This window comes from Diospyros lotus, chromosome 7, assembly GCF_014633365.1.
Source record: "Diospyros lotus cultivar Yz01 chromosome 7, ASM1463336v1, whole genome shotgun sequence".
Lineage (NCBI taxonomy): Eukaryota > Viridiplantae > Streptophyta > Magnoliopsida > Ericales > Ebenaceae > Diospyros > Diospyros lotus.
The window spans coordinates 13,848,244-13,868,273 of NC_068344.1; the positions used below are offsets into that span (position 1 = coordinate 13,848,244).

Sequence of the window (20,030 nt, forward strand, 5' to 3'; positions counted from 1 at the left end):
CCGATGACTCCAACATTAGGGAACCCAAGTAGGGTGGTCATGCACGTGTAAGGGACAAATCTGGACCAACATAAGCCACGAGGAGTGGTCGATTTTTTGAAAAAATTGGCTAGTCTTGGCCAGAATGTCAGAGACCTACAACTGGGATTTAGAGGCGCTTATCGCTACTTTTGGGCCGATCAAGGGGAATATTAGATGTTTGAGGCATTAGTGTAAGCAAGCTTGGGGGTTTCAAGGGCCAAATTCAGCTATAAATAGGCCTCGGATGGCTGAGGGTTTCGCAAGTTAGAAGCTAAAAATTGGAAGGGATAGAGTGACTGCTACGCTACCCTGCACATTTATTTATCAAAACAACAACCAAATTTATCAAACATTAATCCTCTTGTTAAAACAGGTATAGGGCGATTATACTCGCCAGTGTGCGAGTGTGCGTGTAGTACAATTTTAAATTTATAATTCGGTGAGTCCGAGTCGGTTCACAGGGAGATTATTTTGGATGAAAACAGAAATCACTGAATATTTGATTTTAAGAGGTGATTAAGATAATCTAAAGGAAATGATTAAAACTAAATTAACAATGAGTTTAAATAGCTTGGGTCAAGACAATTTCAGTGTCAAAACCAATTAATTCTCAACTTAATAGAAAAGATCAATAATATTCATCTGAATTAAGTTTTGCAGATCTATGAGTAATTTTAGTTCAAGATAATGATAATTCTTGTTTAAGCAATCTCCATACATGGCATGGAAATTCTAAGTTAAGCAATTATCATAAATTGAATTATATCCCTCAGATAGAATTTATAGGTACAGATTAATCATTTGGGCTTGGGTATGGAAACATTTCCAGGTCTAGCAATCTCCATACGTGGCATGGAAACTCTAAGTTAGGCTTATGCTCCAATCCAAACTCAAAGATACACTATACGCACACTGCTCAAATTAAATCAGATTAATATTACACAATTGAAGCGCAACTTTCTTTGGGAATCATTGGCGTTGGACACTGTCCTTGTCTTAACCTAAGATCGGATTTAGCTACTCATCTTCATTTTTAAAATAAATTGGCAGGAATTTAAATGATGGGAATTAAAAGAAAGTATTTAAAAGACTATTTTTTAACCGACCATATAGGCGGTATATAATGAAAAGACAAGAATTGAAAGACTATTTTTTAACCGACCATATAGGCGGTTTATAATGAAAAGACAAGAATTGAAAGACTATTTTTTAACCGACCATATAGGCGGTATATAATGAAAAGACAAGAATTGAAAGACTATTTTTTAACCGACCATATAGGCGGTTTATAATGAAAAGACAAGAATTGAAAGACTATTTTTTAACCGACCATATAGGCGGTATATAATGAAAAGACAATATTTAAAGACAATATTCAACCGACCATATAGGCGGTATATAATAAAAAGATAATATGAATAACATAATACAACTATATGGAAACAAAGGTTGAAGATTTAAGAGAGAAATTCTAAGAAAGAAACTATATTGAAACTGAAGTGAAAAATTTTGAGAGAGAAATCTCAAGAACACAACTATACTTTCATTATAGGAAAATTGAATGGTTACAAATGCACCCTAAGTGCTCTATTTATAGGGTAAAAGATGCAATAGAGACCACTCAATTATATAATTTAATAATACAAAATATCTAAAGAAAAATAAAATAACTAATTTAAAAATACAAAGATAAATAAAATATCTAACATATGATGTAAGCGATGATGTCATTCCAACTCATGATGTAAGCAATGATGTCATTCCAACCCATGATGTAAGCGATGATGTCATCAATTTGTGGGACTTGGGCCTTCCTTGTTTTGGGCTGGGCCTTCCTTGTTTTGTGTTGGGCTTGGGCCTGGGCTTTCCATGTGTTGGGCCTGGGCTTTTCTTGTGTTGGGCTTGGGCCTGGGCTTTTCATATTTATATTATTATATATATTATATTTATTATTATTTTTATATTTTATATATATTTTTATATTAATATTTTTAAACATGCACAAAATCACAAAATGCATAATAATATTCAATTTAAACCATTTTAAGATCAAAATAAGGGTGAAATTATAATAAAATTTTTACAAAATTGATCACTAATCACACCCCCTAACTTAAACATTGCTAGTCCCATAGCAATTAGACTTTACACTGGCCAGTATTTATTCACAATAATCGCATGAATATAAAAATTTCTAATTCGAAATCGAAATACATAGAACAGAAAAGCTATCTGTTATACAGTCGAATATTCTAAATCAGATTTTGGTCAAAGGTCATACAATCTTAGGAATGGCAATTAGGATGACCATCATTCTACCTTACTCCCTCGAAGTTTTGACTTCAAACCTTACTATGGATTTTCTCTCCAATAAAAAAATGATTCCTCTGGTGTACACACAAAGAGGTGCACCGTTTTAAGAGTAAATGTAAAACAAGTTCAAACTCGGTGTCATCCCAAATACAAAGAACGTATTTTCATGAAAGAACAGGGAATTTGACATAGCTTCATGACTAGAATAATGCCATAGATAAATAACTTCTAAATTTAAATAAAATTCCCTACTCCGAACTCGAATCCTGAGATCACATGATTTATAGCATCAAGAGGGACCAGACCAGGCTGTAATGGGGCTATGAGGTTAATACGGGTTGTCAAAGAAAATGGTAAAGTGTGCAAAGGGTGTGTTGAGATTTTTTTTTTTTTTTTGACACTAATATCAAATTAGACATATTTTTTTTTTCTTCAACATTTATTTTGAAACACTCATGCTGAAAAGCTAAGAGAACTTCATTTTCTTCTTTTTTTTCTTTCTTTTTTTTTTTCTTTTTTTTTTGTTTCCTTTTAATATGAAGTACCGAGATAGACTGATTCCTAAAAACACACCAAGTTGGACAAACTTCATATGGTTTTAAGTTAGACGAGGGTAATGAAAGGAATTATGCTGAGAACAGCTCAAATGGGCTAGCAAGGGGGTTAATGTAAAGAAAGAAAAAGGTTAATAGGCCCAAATTGAAAGAAATTGATCCCCTATCATACTTCTACAAAATGATGTTACTCAGTCAACTAATTCAGAGTTTGAAACCAGCCAAATTCATCCGCTATCATACTAGACATTCAAAGCAAATTGATGTTTTGAAGCTATTGAAAATATGAGATCAACAATAAAGCGCATTTAGAATAAGTGTTATTTCACTCAGAATTAATGATTATTAGGCTCAAACACTCACTCGGGTAATAGTCTCCACTTCTGTTGAGGGATCATGCAGTGTGCTAATTAACTAATTACCATTGCCTTTGACTTTATGACCGACAAACCAATTTCTAATTATTGAACACCCGATGCATGCAAATCACTTATTCTAATCCCATATATTTATGATTTCAAATAAGAAATTAATGCATTCATGATTCATACTGCAAATTCAACTGGCTATCAGTTTATAACTCCAAAGCTTTAGGGATAGCATTATTTAAAGCACGCACAATTTTTTTTTTTTAATTTTTAATAGGAGTAGATAAAAGTAAATAATTCACATAAAACTACAAGCATGCAGTTACAAATTCACAGTTAAACATGGACTAGATAGTTCATAAATATACCTTACTCCCTCCAACTTGAATTGCAGTAATAAAATAGGGTTTGTTAGGAATACCTGTAACTCCATGAGTCTGTAAGTTTACTGTGAACTGCTAAATCTTCAACAAACAAGTGAGAATACCCTACATATATTTTTTATATATATTTTTTTCTTTTTCACATCAAAATAAGAAAAATTCATGGAAGTCATATAATAAAGAGATGCGTCTCAAGAGTACAGAAAGTACTCCTTACTCAGCCATCTTATCATAGACTCGTCTAATAACATTCCAAAATTTTTTAAACAAAACATAAAATAAATCCATGCAAGTCAAAATAAAGAGATGCGTCTCAAGAGTATAGAAAATTACTCCTTACTCAGCCATCTTATCATAGACTTGCCCTCCTTAGAGGGATTAATCGGACCCCTTTTGACGCTTGCTTCCAATTGCCTTAGACTAGTCTATCCGAGGCTCATAAGGATCGTGCTGTGGAACATAAGTGTGTAATTTCTCTAGTAGCTCCTCAATGGTGGATGCGGAAATGAGAATATTTCTTGCAGAAAGAGAAATGAACTTTTGTTCCACAGCCTGATCAAGAAAAGAGAGCAACCCATCAAAAAAATGGTTAATATTTAAAAGTCCAATGGGTTTGGTATGGAGATTGATTTTAGCCCAGGAGATTATACAAAAGATTTCTTCAAGTGTACCAAAACCTCCCGGCAAAGCAATGAAGGCGTCTGACTGATAAATCTTACAAACCATGCGCTCAGACATAGAAGTCGTTCTTATAAGTTGACCTCGTGTATACCAAGAAATCTGTGGATCAGCTAAAGGGATTGGCATAACACCTACCACATATGATTGCCTAAGATGTGCAGCCTGTGAAACACATCCATTCAATCCACGACTTCCCCCTCCATAGACCAAATTAATTTTTCTCTCTCCCAATTTTATGCCAAGTTCGCTTGCTGCAAGTGTGTAACAAATATCGCTCCCAAGTTGAGAGCCACATAGTACACAAATGGTATTGATTCGACGAACTGGTTGGCCTTCCATTTATCTTAGTTCTTTATGTACGCCCTGAAAGTAGAACTGGTTAAAGAAGTTTGGCTATCAAAAGTAACTACATAGAAATTCGACAATAAACACAAACAAAAATCATGCGTATATACAAGTAGTTGTGATTGTGGCTCACATCTTCCTCTGGTTTTACGTCCAGAAATGGCTTAAACACCTTCTATGAAGCGGGGATAGGCTTCCCATCCAATTTTCTTATAGATTGGCAAACAGGGTCAATTATAGTCAGATTCCCAAGACTATAGCGTTGGTGGTCACTTCTAAACTGGGTCCATAAAGCAAGAATTTCTCGTTGCACTATTCCACACGGATGCGTCTCAAGAGTCAATCGGATATCATCCAAAGACTCCTTACTCAGCCCATCCTTTATGAAACAAATTTTATCATCTCGATTTATGGAAGTAAACCCCACAGATTTGCATCGTGTGTTACAAGTCCATCGAGCACATTTGTGACAACCATTTAATCTTTTTGCTCTTCTTTTTTTCAAAAAACTACTCTTCCCCAATCCTGGAAAATGCTTAAAACTAGGTGAGGTTTCGCCAAGAAATCGAACTTTTGCTTCAATTAACCAGCGAATATCCTCAAGGATATTTTTATACATCAACATCCGAAGTCTTTCACACCTAGTGGCATAAATCTTTTTTAAATCATTTTGTGGGAGAGATGGATAGTACTTGCGAATTTTTAAGAGCTGAAGATCCATTTTTTAAAACAGAACTATAGTAAAAGAAAAGTAAAAGAAAATAATGAACCTTACAAAAGGAACGAGAGTACCTGATCGGAGAACAACACAAAGGAGAGAAGACTGAGCTCAAAGAAGTGTGGCTTGCCTCATGCAGATATGGGGTCTCTTATAGGGCTGTGGAAGTCACCATTCCAACAACTACACTTGGCTCGAGACGTGCCACAAGTGTAGGGTCACGTCTGGCGTCTCCTTTTTCAACATTCGGCGTTTCTTTTCAACGTTCCGTGTCTCCTTTTTCTTTATAGGGAAGTGTGTCGTTTCCTTTATAGGGCAGTGTGTCGTTTCCTTTATAGGGCAGTACGATTGCTCTGCCCAAAAAAAAAAAAAAAATAGTTGTCATCGGCGTTGAGTTTGTCTCCTTCTTATATCGTTATATATATATATATATTAAGAAAATAAAGTTTTTATTTTATTATATATTTGTTAATAATTTTTTTAATTAATTTTTTTAATAATTTTTTTTAAGGGGCCCAATAAAATCAAAATCACATATACCACACAAAACAATTCCCACCTTACCCCCCAACTTGAATTGCGCATTGTCCTCAATCGACAATAATAGAAAAGATAGAGGATAGACATACCTGGCGGTCATCGATGCATGAATATGTGATGTTTTCTTCACCCTGAATAGCTACAGGGGTTGTTATTAATGTCCTGGACCTAAAGACATCCATTTAACCTAAATGGAAAGGTGGTCTTTTAACGTCAGATTCCCAGACGATACGAAACCTCTTTTACTTATTTAATGTTGGATCCCCTAAATCCACACTTCCTTCGTCTTCCTCATAACTATACTGATAAGGTTTCAACCTATGACCATTGACCTTAAGGCATTGCCCTGACTCTTGATTTTCAATTTCGAAAGCCCCATATTCCGAGATGGACTTGATTATGAAGGGGCCAACCTATCTTGATTTTAATTTTCCTGGGAATAAATGCAATCGAGAATCATACAAAAGTACCTATTGCCCGACATGAAAGCTTTTCCTAATGATGTGTCGGTCATGCAACTCTTTCATGCGAAGTTTAGCCAGTCGTGTATTTTCAAATGCATCGTTTCTTATTTCATCAAGCTCATTTAATTGGAGCTTCCTAGAGAAGCCTGCTTCGGTCAAACTCTTGTTGATTCTTTGAATTTCCCAATATGCTCTATGTTCAATTTCGACGGGTAGATGACAAGGTTTACCATACACTAATCTATATGGAGACATTCCTAAGATCGTTTTATATGCAGTCCTATATACCCAAAGAGCGTCTACTAATCTCAAAGACCAATCTTTGCGATTGGTGGCAACGGTCTTTTCTAGGATATGTTTAATCTCCCTATTAGCTAGCTCAGCCTGACCACTAGTTTGGGGATGGTACGGCATGGAAATCTTGTGCAACACACCATATTTTTTCATGAGACCTGCCACGACCTTGTTACAAAAATGGGAACCCCCATCACTAATGATCGCTCGTGGCATCCCAAATCGACTGAAAATGTTTTCCCTTAAAAATTTCACCACAATCCTATGGTCATTGCTCCTTGTCGGGATTGCCTCAACCCATTTGGACACATAGTCAACAGCAAGTAAGATATACTCATGCCGAAACGAACTAACAAATGGACCCATAAAGTCTATACCCCAGCAGTCAAAGACTTCTAACACCTGGATTGGTTGTAATGGCATCATGTTTCTCTTGGATAGACTGCCTAGTTTTTGACATCGATCACAACTTGAACAAAATCTGAACACATCCTTAAATAATGTTGGCCAATAAAATCCACTTTGTAGAATTTTTGCAACTGTTTTCTTAATGGAAAAATGGCCTCCACAAGCAAGAGTGTGACAAAAATTTATGACACTTTGTTGTTCATGATTAGGGATGCATCTGCGAATGATTTGGTCAGGACAATATTTGAACAGATACGGGTCATCCCAGAAAAATGTCACCACCTTCCTAAAAAATTTTTGTTTATCTAGTTTGGACCAATAATCTGGGATCTGTCTAGTGACTAGATAATTTGCTATATTAGCGTACCATGGAAAGGTGAGTGGTTCAGTTTGAGTGTTTGTTTGAAACAATTGTTCGTCAAGAAAGGAATCTTGGATTGGGTTTTCAAATTGATTAAGATTTTGGCATGGTAGACGAGACAAGTGATCAGCTACCACATTTTCTACTCCTTTTTTGTCTCTGATCTCGATATGGAATTCTTGTAACAATAAGATCCATCTAAGGAGACGGGGTTTTGCATCCTGCTTTGTTAATAAATATTTAAGAGCAGCATGGTCAGTAAAAACAATCACCAGTGACCCCACGAGGTAAAATCAGAATTTGTCTAGGGCGTAGACAACTGCTAGTAACTCTTTCTCTGTCGTGGTGTAGTTCTTTTGAGCCTCATTAAGAGTTTTGCTAGCGTAATATATCACATAAGGTTTCTTGTCTTTCCTTTGCCCTAACACGGCTCCTATCGCGTAATCACTAGGGTCACACATTAGCTTAAATGGTAGGGACCAATCAGGGGACTGAATGATAGGTGCGGAAACAAGTGAGTTTTTTAATTTCTCAAAAGCAGCTTGACACTTACTGGTCCACTCAAAGGGCATGTCTAGGACTAAAAGGCAACATAAAGGTTTGGCTATAGCACTGAATGAAGCAATAAAGCGCCTATAAAAACCAGCATGGCCAAGAAAAGACCTAACATCCCTCACATTCTTTGGGGCGGGTAATTTTTGAATTAATTCAACCTTAAACTGATCGACCTCAATACCCTTAGAAGAAACAATGTGTCCTAAGACACTTCCTTGAGTGACCATGAAGTGTCACTTCTCCCAATTTAGCATTAAATGCATTTCCTTGCACCTCTCTAAGACTCTTTCTAAATTTTTCAGACAATTGTTAAAGCTGTCTCCATACACTGAGAAGTCATCCATGAAGACTTCCACCACATTCTCTACCAATTCACTAAAAATGCTCATCACGCATCTTTGAAATGTTGCAGGGGCATTGCATAGACCGAATGGCATTCGTCTGTAAGCAAATGTCCCAAATGGACAAGTGAATGTGGTCTTCTCCTGATCCTCTAACGCGATTTCAATTTGATTATACCCAGAGTACCCATCCAAGAAGCAGTAGAAGGCATGTCCCGCTATTCTCTCTAAGACCTGATCTAGAAATGGAAGCGGAAAATGATCCTTCCTTGTCACGGAGTTGAGCTTCCTATAATCAATGCACATACGCCATCCAATTTGGATGCGCGTAGGGATGAGCTCATTGTTCTCATTTGCTATCACAGTGACTCCTGACTTCTTAGGTACAACTTGAGTCGGACTGACCCATTTGGAATCTGAGATGGGGTAGATGATACCTGCATCTAATAGTTTAAGAACCTCTCCTCGGACAACTTCTTTCATGTTCGGGTTCAAACGCCTTTGCATTTGCCTTACAGGTTTCGCATTTTCCTCTAAGAATATCCTATGGGTGCAGGTGAGGGGGCTAATGCCATGTAGGTCAGAGATAGACCATCCTATAGCTTTTTTGTGCATTCTGAGGAGATCTAGTAATGCTTCCTCTTGATGTAATTCTAGGCTTGATGAAATCACTACTGGAAAAGACTCCCTTTCACCTAAGAATGCGTACTTAAGGTGGTTCGGCAATGGTTTTCTCTCAAGTTGGGGTGGGCAAACCAAAGATGGTGGGGTTTCATTCCCAGGTAATTTCAATGGCTCTAGGCCAAGCATCAGTTGTGTGATCACCCTGGCTGACTCAACGTCAGGCTCTATCCCTTCCGAAGTTTGCTTCTCTAATTTATAAATAAACTGCTCATAAAGAGCCTCCTCAAAGTATTCTTCACTTAAGGTCTGGATTAAATCAACTTCCTCCAATTCCATTTCGTCATTTGGTTACTTAGCTACCTTGAAAACATTCATCTCCACCGTCATATTCCCAAATGATAGTTTCATGATCCCATTCCTACAATTGATGATTGCATTCGAAGTAGCAAGGAATGGTCTTCCTAGGATAACGGGAATAGGTGACTGAGGACCCTGGTGGGGCTGGGTATCTAAGACAATAAAGTCCACTGGGAAATAGAATTTGTCCACTTGGATTAGGACATCCTCCACAATCCCGCGAGGAACTTTCACTGATCGGTCAGCCAATTGAAGAGTGACCCTAGTGGGCTTGAGTTCTCCTAACCCTAGTTGCTGATAGACACTGAAAGGCAACAGATTGACACTAGCCCCTAGGTCAAGAAGTGCTTGGTCGACTTTTTGGCTTCCAATTATGCAAGCAATGGTAGGACATCCTGGGTCCTTATACTTTGGAGGGGTCTTGAATTGAAGGATAGCACTTACTTGTTCCATCAAGAATGCTTTTTCCCGCACATTGATTTTTCTTTTGACTGTACAGAGATCCTTCAAAAACTTAGCATACGAAGGTGTTTGCTTAATTGCATCCAATAAAGGAATGTTTATCCTTACCTGTTTGAATACTTCGTATATGTCTGCATTTGTTTTATCTCTTTTTGATTGGGCTAATTTTTGAGGAAAGGGTGGTCGAGGTTCAAATTTGGATCTCTCTTCAACACTCTTCCCTTTTTCCTTTTGCTTTCTCTCTTGCTCTCTTTCTTCCTTCTCAGCTTTCTTTTTACCCTTTTTACTTCCTTCATTCACTTCCTCATCATTCATTTCATCATGCCCTTGGTCTTTTTTACTAGTGGTAGGCCACATTATCCTAGGGTCCTTAGGCTTCTCAATTACTTTCCCACTCCTAAGGACAGTGACAGACTGGACTTGTTCATGATTCTCACTAGATGACCCTTCGGCCCTATGGGCTTGACCTACGGGGTTCGGACTTGGTTGTGAGGGAAACTTCCTTGGTTCTCTAACACTCAAGGTCTGAGTCAACTTAGTTAGCTGACTTCTCATGTCTTCTAGAGCCCTATTTGTTTGTTCTTGAAACTTGGCTACTTGGGTATTAGTTCCTATTTGACCTTGCATGAATTGTTGTAGGGTGTCCTCTAGAGATCTCTTATGAGGAGGTTGATATGCACCAGATGACCCTTGGTTTGGTTGGTAAGACTATGGCTGTGAGGGGAATGGTGCATGGGGTTGGGTGGCAGAATCATTTCTCCATAAAAAATTAGGGTGATTACGGGAGTTGGGGTGGTATGTATTGGAATTAGGATTGTACCCTAAGTAGTTCCCACTTTGATTCGGATTCTGATAAGGCCTACCCTCTGTCTGACGTGGTTGTGCTCCAGATGCTTGGCCATATAGGACCTCTTTAAAAGCAGGAATGGTAGGACAATCTTCTGTCATATGGCCATTCGTCTCACAGACCACGCAAAGGACTTCCACCTCATGGACGGCCTTGGTTTTTTTTAACTCTAATTCTTCCATCTTCTTTGTTAATGCTGTTAACCGGGCATTGATGTTATCACTTTCACTTATTTGAAATTTTCCTCGAGGTTGTGGACTAACATGCTCTCTTGAGTCTTCCAAAGACAATGGACTTACCTCCCAATTCCTAGTATTCTCAGCTAAAGTGTCGAAAAAATGAAAAGCTTCTTCAGGTGTCTTCTCGTAAAATTCACCATTGCACATGGTCGACACTAACATCTTAAGGTTGGGGGTTAAGGAATCATGAAAAAAACTAACCACCCGCCACTGCTCAAAAGCATGATGTGGGCAAGTAAGAAGTAAATCTTTGAAATGATCCCAAGCTTGAGCAAATGACTCGGTGGGTTTACAAGCAAAGTTCATCATTTGTCTTTGAAGGGATGCTGTCCTATTGGCCGGAAAGTATTTCTTTAAAAATTTAGTTTGCATTTCTCTCCATGTTCCTATTGATGTCAACTCTAATGTGTTTAACCACATTTTAGCTTTGTCTTTTAATGAAAATGGGAACAATTTTAGCCTCACAGTATCCTCATTGACATTTTGATCGACACAAGTGCCGCAGACCTCTTCAAATTCTCTCATGTGAGTGTACGGATTTTCCGAATCCATAACGTGAAAAGTAGGTAACATATGAATGGTACCCGGTTTAAAGTTGAATCTATGATGGTTAACTGGAAGTACAATGCAAGAGGGAGTAGTTTGCCTCGGAGGGTGCAAATAGTCCCTGAGAGGTCGAAGCATTTCAGCTCCCAAGGGATCTTGATCAGCATGATCACCCCCTTGAGCAGACATGTTATCATTTTGTTGAGACATTAGAGATTGTGAATGGACTTCTTGTTCTAGCACTCTACCTGATCTAAGTCTCATACACTGTTTAGTAACTAAAAGTTACCTAACAAGTTTTTTTTAAGTATATAGATTTTTTTCTTATCTTTAAAATATTTATTTTTTTTTGCTTTTTTTAAAAGTAGTAAAACAACAAAAATAACACACTAAGTTACCAATTAATCTCCCCGGCAACGGCGCCAAAAACTGACTGCTACGCTACCCTGCACATTTATTTATCAAAACAACAACCAAATTTATCAAACATTAATCCTCTTGTTAAAACAGGTATAGGGCGATTATACTCGCCAGAGTGCGTGTAGTACAATTTTAAATTTATAATTCGGTGAGTCCGAGTCGGTTCACAGGGAGATTATTTTGGATGAAAACAGAAATCACTGAATATTTGATTTTAAGAGGTGATTAAGATAATCTAAAGGAAAGGATTAAAACTAAATTAACAATGAGTTTAAGTAGCTTGGGTCAAGACAATTTCAGTGTCAAAACCAATTAATTCCCAACTTAATAGAAAAGATCAATAATATTCATCTGAATTAAGTTTTGCAGATCTATGAGTAATTTTAGTTCAAGATAATGATAATTCTTGTTTAAGCAATCTCCATACATGGCATGGAAATTCTAAGTTAAGCAAGTATCATAAATTGAATTATATCCCTCAGATAGAATTTATAGGTACAGATTAATCATTTGGGCTTGGGTACGGAAACATTTCCAGGTCTAGCAATCTTCATACGTGGCATGGAAACTCTAAGTTAGGCTTATGCTCCAATCCAAACTCAAAGATACACTATACGCACACTGCTCAAATTAAATCAGATTAATATTACACAATTAAAGCGCAGCTTTCTTTGGGAATCATTGGCGTTGGACACTATCCTTACCTTAACCCAAGATCGGATTTAGCTACTCATCTTCATTTTTAAAATAAATTGGCAGGAATTTAAATGACGGGAATTAAAAGACAATATTTAAAAGACTATTTTTTAACCGACCATATAGGCGGTATATAATGAAAAGACAAGAATTGAAAGACTATTTTTTAACCGACCATACAGGCGGTTTATAATGAAAAGACAAGAATTGAAAGACTATTTTTTAACCGACCATATAAGCGGTATATAATGAAAAGACAAGAATTGAAAGACTATTTTTTAACCGACCATATAGGCGGTTTATAATGAAAAGACAAGAATTGAAAGACTATTTTTTAACCGACCATATAGGCGGTATATAATGAAAAGACAATATTTAAAGACAATATTCAACCGACCATATAGGCGGTATATAATAAAAAGATAATATGAATAACATAATACAACTATATGGAAACAAAGGTTGAAGATTTAAGAGAGAAATTCTAAGAACGAAACTATATTGAAACTGAAGTGAAAAATTTTGAGAGAAAAATCTCAAGAACACAACTATACTTTCATTATAGGAAAATTGAATGGTTACAAATGCACCCCAAGTGCTCTATTTATAGGGAAAAAGACGCAATAGAGACCACTCAATTATATAATTTAATAATACAAAATATCTAAAGAAAAATAAAATAACTAATTTAAAAATACAAAGATAAATAAAATATCTAACATATGATGTAAGCGATGATGTCATTCCAACTCATGATGTAAGCAATGATGTCATTCCAACCCATGATGTAAGCGATGATGTCATCAATTTGTGGGACTTGGGCCTTCCTTGTTTTGGGCTTGGGCCTTCCTTGTTTTGGGCTGGGCCTTCCTTGTTTTGTGTTGGGCTTGGGCCTGGGCTTTCCATGTGTTGGGCCTGGGCTTTTCTTGTGTTGGGCTTGGGCCTGGGCTTTCCATATTTATATTATTATATATATTATATTTATTATTTTTTTTATATTTTATATATATTTTTATATTAATATTTTTAAACATGCACAAAATCACAAAATGCATAATAATATTCAATTTAAACCATTTTAAGATCAAAATAAGGGTGAAATTATAATAAATTTTTTACAAAATTGATCACTAATCATAGAGGTCGAATCGGGCATCCATAATATGGGGCTTTTAATCCTTGGAGATAGTAGATCGATTCTGGTGAGTTTGGTGAGCAAAGGAGTCAGATCGAGTGTGTTTGAAAGCTCGTCGGAGGAACCAAGTGGACGAGTCAGCCGAGACTTCGAGCTTCTAGTTAGACCCCTTCCGACCATCCTTTCGAGCCATTTTAGGTACCTTTGTGATCGACTTAGCTTGTCGTTTAACGAGGTGTAAAAATCTCAATTTGCCAGTGTACCAGTGTCGGAGAAGATGATCGGCGCGTGTGCTTCACGCACTAGTCTCACTCACCCTATCACGCATTGGCACGTGGGGCCATGGAATTTTCTGTAATTTTTTTAATATTCCTAGAAAATTATTTTAGGTTTTTTCATGAAAAAATATTTGGGAAAATATTGATTTAGGTATTTATTTTGGATTGTTAAAGAAAATAATTGGAGAAAAATAGAGAAAAAGGCAAGAAAATTATGGGAAAATAGGTTTTATTGATTATTTAAGTGAAAATCTTTCTTAGGGTACTTTGAGATTTGAGGTGAGGTAGTTAGTGCGATTTTTTGAGTTTGGCACGAAAATCAAGGCATGTGCACGCTTTTTAAGGTATTCTGAACTTTGTGAAAGGTGAGTGGTTTTTATCCCAATAACTTGTACATGTTACATTTTGGCTATGTTGAGCATGATGTTTATGATAACTGCTAAACCATATGTAATTTATACACGTTTTGTACATATATGGTTGCATCGATAGGCGTGATTTTTCCTTAGCATGATATTGTTGACATATCGATATTTGTGTCAGGATGGGATGTCGCCCCGATAGTGTGGTCGTAATTCCCCATGGGCAATTAATGGAACAACGTTAGGATTGTCCTGAGAGATGTCAGGATTCTGCCTAGTGTTTCGTACTGGGCTAGGCCTAGGAAGTTACACTAGGGCAAATGATTGTTCATGTCCATGCATCATTCATTCATTCATTTATGTTTATTTTAACCCTCACATAGAATATTCACTTTCTAATGTTGGACTATGTCCCTGGAATATTCCACGTTCCAAGCGAGACGAGCTGCCGGAAGGGCAAAAAGGTGATCGAGGCATGAGCGAGATGGAAGTCTTTGTAGGGCCTATGCAAGACTAGGCCCAGTTATTTTTGGTTAATTATGTTATATGGCTTTAAACGGATGTTGTAATATTATGGACAAGCAGTATGTATGAACTCGTTGTATTGCGATTATCGAGGTTACTTAAGGTTTTGATCCTGCTTTTATTTTATTTAAGTATTTCATTTCCTTAATCCTGTTTTGGGAGTGTTATTCTTATTCAAATATACTTGAGGATTTTAGTATGATTCATAAAAAAAAAGAACCTAGCATATGTTTATGATATTAACACCTTGGAGAAGCGGGGTGTTACACATATGGTCAATAAAAATGGGTTTTGCAAGGTATTTTTTTATGTTTATTTCCACTTCTTTTTATGTATTTTTGAAAAATGTTTTTGAAATCTAGTTAAACCCTTGTATTGATAATCCATAGTTAGTGTTTCCTTTCAGTGGTATCAGAGCCTCGACTCGTTTTCCATGTCCTATGCGGTTGTTATTGTAATATGCATGGGTTTTGAGTTGTGTTTGCTCTCTGTTTTGCAGATTTGGGTTTTGTCGGTCAACAACTTACAGCCATCGGTCGACGGTTTTAGGCTTTTGCCTTGGTGAACTGTCAACTGGAGGTAAAACTATCGATCATTTTGAGCGAAACCCAGAAACTGTCGACAGTTAGCTTTGACCTATTGACCGTTCCGAGCAAAACCAGAATCAGTCGATAACTTGTCTTAGATCAGTCAACAATTGCTTTGAACTGTAAACCATTTAATGTTTAATTCCATTGCCTTTTATGCATTTTTGGAAAATGTTTTGAAATCCGATTAAACCCTTGCATTGATACTATAACGCCCCGCTCCCACCTACGGGTGCCACGAGTGAATAATCTACCGGATTGCTCACACATCAAACAATTAATGAAGATATGGGTTGTGTTTCAACAAGAAACACCCTAGGATAGCACTAGGATTTACCCTTCCCTTTGCCTCACTCAAGGATTCAGAAATAAAATACCAGAGAAAACCCAGCAGAAAGAATTCAAAATCCTGAGTGAGCATCATCCTTCTTTAGCTCAGACCTAATGTGAGCCAACGATGACTTGCCCAGAATCCCACAAAATGACGTTGGCTTCTCGCTCATTTATTTGAGACTTACACCTCGCGAAAGGTCGAAATTACATTTATTAAAAAAAATACTTTGGGTCTCCATTTTAGCTTCACAAAATAGCCCAAAGCCTTGACTTCTTATAGGTTGGCCCACACCGTTAGCCCATTTTCTTTCCCTAACAATCCATTCTTTTATTTAAACAATTTTTTTATTATTTTGGCAATCCATGCTAACTTTAAGAATTGATTTATGGCCATTGGATCTACTTTGTCTTGCTATATCTTAGTCTTTGATTTCAATCCATGCAAGACTCAATCATAGCCTTTGGATCATTCTCATCTTGCTTGATCCTGGCCCTTAATCTTGCTTTTTCTCTAAGATTAAATCTCAACCATTAGATCCATTTGTCCTTTAGGAAAAATAACCAATTTCTCAAGATTTAATTTAATGAGACAATTTTCACAACCATCACTTTGAAAGACCAATATCCATTTAAATTTGCATTTACTTAATTCTCCTATTTTCAACCATTAATGCAAGACTAATTTCCATTTTCTTTAAAGATTTTCTTTAATCACCATAATCATTACTCCCATAAATGCTAGAATGACTATTTATCTTTTCTTTTTGATTTAATTAAATCACTCTTCTCTTTTAATAAGATCTTGTCAAGTGTCACCCTTACACTTTGATTAGCCATCCTTTATTTCTTTAATATATCCATATATCCAAAAATAAAGTAGGAAAATCTCTCATCAAATAAATTCCCACAATTGATGAGAAAAATTATCCACTTTACTAAATTGTCCTTTCAAGAGGCCTTAAATTCCCCTTTTATCCCTTTTTTTCTCCTCAAAGGCATTTTTGGAAATTCTCCAATATCTCTTTTCCAAATTTATTCTTTATTACTCTTAAACACTCATAACATCGGGTGTTACAGATACTCCATATTTGATGTTTCCCTTCAGTGGTATCATAAGCTCAACTCGTTTTCCATGTCCTATGCAGTTGTTATTGTAACGTGCATGGATTTCAGGTTGTGTTTACTCTCTATTTTGCAGATTTGGGTTCTATCAATCAACAACTTGCAGCCATCGATTGACAGTTTTAGGCTTTTTCCTTAGCGAACTGTCAATCGGAAGTAGAGCTATCAATCATTTTGAGCAAAATCCAGAAACAGTCGACAGGTAGCTTTAAACTATCAACCATTCCGAGCAAAACCAGAATTAGTTGACAACTTTGATGGGAAATGCAAACTATTGGAGTATCAATACAAGGGTTTAATTTGATTTTCAAAACTTTTTCAAAAAATTAATAAAATAGCAGTGGAAACATAAACAAAAAGCGCCCTTGCAAGACATGTTTCGATGTCCATATGCTAACTGAAAACTAAATCATTCCATAGGGGGTTTAGTAGGTATACCTTTCAACTCTTGAAGGTTGATGTAAAGGCTAATATCCTTTGGTAGCAGCAACTCCTTGCTCCAATCAGCTCTCGAACAACTTTTTAGTTAGACCGAACCGACTCCCAAAAACACGGGAGGCCTAGTCAGTCCACGCTTTAGCAAGATGCTGATTCCCTCTACTCTCTTTGTGTTAGACAGAGAGAGTAAGGGGAGATTAAGGCTGGGAATGAAATGGGTTAAAAAAAGAAGATGTTTCTCAAGCTTGATAGTCTCATTGTCAAGAACAATAAGCTACAATAGCTATAAGGGAAGCAAAAAAAAGCAATGGGAGTTAGGGTTTCTGGAAAGGGAGAAGAATAGCAAGAATGGCCGAGAAAAACGAGCCAACACTCACTCAGGTCATCTCTACTAAGAGCACAAACACATGACTATATATTTTGCTAAAATGGAATAATCTGACAAATCGACCATAGGAGAGAGAGGAGACCAAGAGGCGAAAAGAATGACGCATGCCTTCGAGCCTCTCATCGTCCCACGCTACGTGTCCTAATTTCTGTTGTAAAAGATGATAAACTGATCGTGCATTCACGACCTCTACAATAGGAACAATCAACCGCTCGTAAGGAGCTGTCAACTGTTTCTCTTGAAACCAGTCGACAGCTTCCCAAGGTTGTCGACTATTTTGGCCCCATATCCAAAAATTTCAAAAATTACATCTAGGCCCGCTATTAACTCTTAATAGCACTTTCATTATTTCATAATGACACTAAGGCCCCTGTTAACTCTTAACGACATGCATGTTAACTCTTAACGATTGCTTCTTATTAATTAATCATTCAAACCCGGGCTCATTAACTCTTAACGGTAAACATCATTAACTCTTAATGATAATTTCAACCTTAATCACTTAGTCAACCATCACACCCGAATATGGGTGTGACCTTCTAGGTCACTACTGAGCAGCAATCAAGACATGTCAAATTGACATTGACCAAACATTTTGGTCTATATCAAGGATCTCTCCATCTTCTCGATGTACCCCGAAAGTCCTTGAGTGACAACTAGCATTATGTTAGGGCGATCCTACCAGTAATGAACTCTTACTTCAAAATAGAACCTATTTGGACTTTCAATTCCTGTGCACTATAATCCCTCCATCAGTTATCATCCTGATTGAGTGAGAGTCATGGACTGATCAAACTCACTAACTCGATAACTATGTGAAAATCAGTGTGGTGAGATTGAGATGACATATCAGAACTCTTTTCGACATTAGAACACTTTCCAATCAAGTGTACCCTAGCCAGGGGTTTCTACAATTAAGACCACCCCCAATTGTATAGGATGTTTTCCTCACGCCGGAGGTCGATGGATATCATTAGCAATCACCTGCCTCTATATGCCACTACACAGGGACCACAGTGCATCTCCCATTTGATAACTGGATGGTTCTCAGCAACGGCAAATCCCTAACACTGACATACAAAACAACTGTGTTGCTTCCGGTCTAAGGACCAGTATGTAACACCCTAAATTTTTCAAGCATGTTATAACTTAGGATTTTAGGAATATTTTTTTAACCACAACCACTAATATACATACAGTTCCCAAATATCCTAATTTCACCCTCTTAGTCTATCAAACCCAATATTCAAATAGCTAAGACAAGTGATATCATTATAATGTGGAAGCTACATCGAACTTGATATGGTACATAACCATAATGCTTTATTTATCATATATGAAACCGTTTAAGACATCTACAAAATATATTACATGGTGTAATGACCCGCTTCTACTTACGGGCACCACTGGTAAATAATCGACCTAATTACTCACCTGACGAACCACAACTGAAGGGTTGGACTATGTTTCAACAGGAAACGCCCTAGGTGGGAACTAGGCTTCGTCCTTCCCTTCGCTCCACTCAAGAATCAGTCTCAACTCAAACAAGAAAACTCAACGAACCGAGACCCGAAACCCGAGTGAGCTTCACCTTTCTTTAGCTCGCCTCATAGCAAGCTAAAGGTGACCCAGACACAAAGCTAGCATAACAAACACTTCACTGAGTATTGGGGATTTATGAGAACATACCTTGCTGATCTTTACTCGGTCCGAACTTGGCTTCAACAACTAAAGCCAACATATACATCTCGCATATCACACTATTATGATTACAACAACTAGATACCTCTAGTGCTCAATAATGCTTACATTCAAGCACATGAGTACATATAAGAAAATACAAGAGAACACACATCCACACATCTCGGGCAGTGATGCTAGTTGCCACTACAGCCTCCTAGTACCATTCCTGCTTGCATCATCTACAACATGAGGTAAAACCTCATGAGTCATAAAGACTCTGTAAGGGTGCAATGCATGTTAATATGAATATAACCAAGTTTATGTAAGTCAAATGTATGCAAATGAGGTTAGGCCCATTCATCCTCACAACCCATCAAGATTTGAGGCATCAACCTATCAGCCCACACAACGCTAGTCCTCCATATGGTCATAGGTACACTAGATCTCACATCACGCAAGTGATAACCACAACATGCAAATGCTATATAAAAACATTATCAAACATATTTACCAACTTGCAAGGTCACCTCCACAAGGGGCCATCCCTTATCTGGCTCGAAGCTTCTTCTGCCTCGACATAAACTCCAGACTGAACCTCAAACTCTTCTAGGGTCACCACCTTCTCGGTTGATCCTAGATGCA

General features: G+C 37.1%; 1 pseudogene; it reads right to left on the reverse strand.

Moving 5' to 3' along the window:
• Positions 1–4,263: 4,263 nt before the first annotated feature.
• On the reverse strand, positions 4,264–11,610 carry LOC127805565 (uncharacterized; annotated as a pseudogene).
• Positions 11,611–20,030: the final 8,420 nt, after the last annotated feature.